General features: G+C 41.8%; 1 pseudogene across 1 annotated transcript; it reads left to right on the top strand.

Moving 5' to 3' along the window:
* The first annotated feature begins 2,317 nt into the window (after positions 1–2,317).
* On the top strand, positions 2,318–2,716 carry LOC307247649 (histone H3.2-like; annotated as a pseudogene). The gene has a single exon. The product of its transcript is annotated as a histone H3.2-like (transcript).
* The last annotated feature ends 664 nt before the right edge of the window (positions 2,717–3,380 follow it).

Raw genomic sequence — 3,380 nt, 5'->3', positions numbered from 1 at the left:
CATGATGTTTCCACCCCTATGCTTCACAGTAGGTATGGTGTTCTTTGGATGCAACTCAGCTTTCTTTATCCTCCAAACACGAGAAGTTGAGTTTTTACCAAAAAGTTATATTTTGGTTTCATCTGACCATATGACATTCTCCCAATCCTCTTCTGGATCATCCAAATGCTCTCTAGCAAACTTCAGACGGGCCTGGACATGTACTGGTTTAATCAGGGGGACACGTCTGGCACTGCAGGATTTGAGTCCCTGGCGGCGTAGTGTGTTACTGATGGTAGCCTTTGTTACTTTGGTCCCAGCGCTCTGCAGGTCATTCACTAGGTCCCCCCGTGTGGTTCTGGGATGTTTGCTCACCATTCTTGTGATCATTTTGACCCCACGGGGTGAGATCTTGCGTGGAGCCCCTGATCGAGGGAGATTATCAGTGGTCTTGTATGTCTTCCATTTTCTAATAATTGCTCCCACAGTTGATTTCTTCACAACAAGCTGCTTACCTATGCAGATTCAGTTTTCCCAGCCTGGTGCAGGTCTACAATTTTGTTTCTGGTGTCCTTTGACAGCTCTTTGGTCTTGGCCATAGCTACATTCACAAAAATGGGGTCAAAAACCTTCAAGTCAGAACATCAATGCACTTTTCATCAGAAACTGATTGACACAAAATCACTTTTTTCTCTACCCATTGCATTAATAACGGAGTGGGTAATATGGGAATGGAGAGCTGCTGAAGACGTGCCCCGGCCCGTGCATTGCCTTTAGCATCCTATTTCAACTGTCCAGTCGTCAGACGAAGCGGAGGACGTCATCGTCATCATCAAAACCTGTTATGTAATTAAACTTTTGTGTCATTACAAGAATTTCCATTGGTGTGGTTTGCGTCAACTTTCGTTTTTGGCCATCAGACTCCAGCAAAGTTGAGGTCGACATCTGAACCTGCAATCTTGAGCATATCCTGAACAGGGGTTAGATCATTAAAATCCTCCTGATTGGGTTTCATCATAAATTCATAATTTGCATTTGTACTGTCATTGTTTGTTTTCATCATTCAATTGTTGTCATCATTAAGAACTTGTGTGTACAGCATAGTTTTAGTCATGGCGTTCTCTATGAGTCTTTGAGACAACCCTCCAATGCATGGAATACAACAACAACCACACGTAGCTATAATTGCAATAATTACTGCTAATGATATAAGGATTGATTGTAACATGCCACTCCATTTACCAAACATGCTCTCTAGACATTTGGTGAATAGATTATCTATCCCTGCATTTTCGGTCATCTCCTCAGACAAGGCTGTCAGTCCAACAAATGCTTTGGTCACTCTGCCGTCAGGAGCAGTGTTGTTTGGGATGAAAGTACAACATACGTCGCCAAACATCTTACAAATACCACCATCTTAAGCGAGCAACATATCCAATGCCATTCGAATTTGCTACGTCATCAAACTACTTTTATCCAATTGCTCTGCCAGACCCCTTATCCCATCCCGTGTACTGCTGAGGCAGCTAATCCCAAAGCAGCCCAAAGCAGCCCAAAGCCCAAAGTCCAAAGCCCAAAGCCCAAAGCAGCAAGGAAGACAGCTCCAAAGAAGAAATAAATTCATTCCGTCCCGTTGGACCCACAAAGGCTCTTTTCAGAGCCTTCCACACCCTCATAGAGAGCACGTCTTCGACAACTATCGATGGAAAAATTGGCATTTTAGAAACAATAATAATAATAAATCCATATTCAAAAGAAAATAACACTCATTGGTGGCTCAACACTGACGTGGAGCCTGTAGAGAGAATCATCAAAATAATTATAATATAATAATACTTGACAGTTTTTACTCATAATAAACATATTCCACTGCTAATACATAATAATAATATCAATTATGTTCTTATATATATAGATATATATATAATAAAAAAACGTTTTTAAATAATATATATTTATAAACTTTAAAATAAAAATTAAATGTTCATTCATTTAATTATTCATTTCAGTTATTTATGTTGATGTGATAGTATAAGATTTCACTTCATATATATATTTTTAAAATTACATTATATTATAATACATATTTTCTCTACTCCATGACACATATTTAGCATATAAATATATCATCAGTGTTTATTGAAAATAACTCCATGAACTAATAAAAAACGTCAACCATTCAAAATGTTTTGGCGGAACTTTCATGAATCATGGTCACGTGACAACCGCCATGGACCAATCAGCACACAGCACGAGCGCAGAAGGGACTATATATGTATCTGAGCTCCACCGCTGCGATTCATTCTTGTTCCTAAACCAGTTGAGAGTAGCCTGAGCGATGGCCAGAACCAAGCGGACCGCCCGTAAATCCACCGGGGGGGAAGGCTCCCAGGAAGCAACTTGCAACCAAAGCTGCCCGTAATAGCGCCAAGCGAGTCAAGAAGCCTCACCGTTACAGGCCCAGTACCGTGGCTCTCAGAGAGATCCGTCGTTATCAGAAATCCACCGAGCTGCTCATCCGCAAGCTGCCCTTCCAGCGCCTGGTCAGAGAGATCGCTCAGGACTTCAAGACCGACCTGCGCTTCCAGAGCTCCGCTGTCATGGCTCTTCAGGAGGCCAGCGAGGCTTACCTGGTCGGCCTATTCGAGGACACCAGCCTGTGCGCCATCCACGCCAAGAGTCACTCGTGCCCAAGGACATCCAGCTGGCCCGCCGCATCCGGGGAGAGTGCGCCTAGACACACGCGCCGCACTTCAACACAAACGCCTCTTTTAAGGGCCACCACACAGTCTTCAAAGATATGAATTCATTATAAAGGTGACACAAAGGTGGTCGATCCGATAATGGTTGCACATTGTTTGCACAATCCCACGTTGTGCTTGTCGGTATGTCATGTTCAATAGCGTAAAACGATGTGAATTTTTTGAATAAAAAATATTAATACAATTTAGTGATATTCAAAAGGCTCACAAAGGCTTTTCAATTTCTCAAAAGTCACATGATACAAGTGCATTATTCATTCTTGTATGTTTATAAATATATTATGAACACACCAGTAAAGATTACATTTCATACAATGATTACTCTAGATTTTGTTATATTAATTCATAAATATTAATTATCAGCTATTAAATATAAGTTTATACCTGTATTGTTCAACCAACATGGATTCCTATATATCTATAGGAATATATATATATTTAGTGGCACGGTGGCGCAGTGCATTGCACTGCTGCCTCACAGCAAGAAGCTCCTGGGTTCAATTCCCGCCTGGGGCGCTGTTGGCCTTGTGCTCTGGTGGGTTATCTCCCAAATGGGAGCCTTTCTGTGTGGAGTTTGCATGTTCTCCCCGTGCTCACATGGGGTTTCCTCCACCTCACGTCAGTAAGGACCCAAAAACA

Source organism: Zeus faber (assembly GCF_960531495.2).
Source record: "Zeus faber genome assembly, contig: SCAFFOLD_58, whole genome shotgun sequence".
In the NCBI taxonomy this organism is placed as follows: domain Eukaryota; kingdom Metazoa; phylum Chordata; class Actinopteri; order Zeiformes; family Zeidae; genus Zeus; species Zeus faber.
This window is presented reverse-complemented; position numbering and strand designations above follow the sequence as displayed.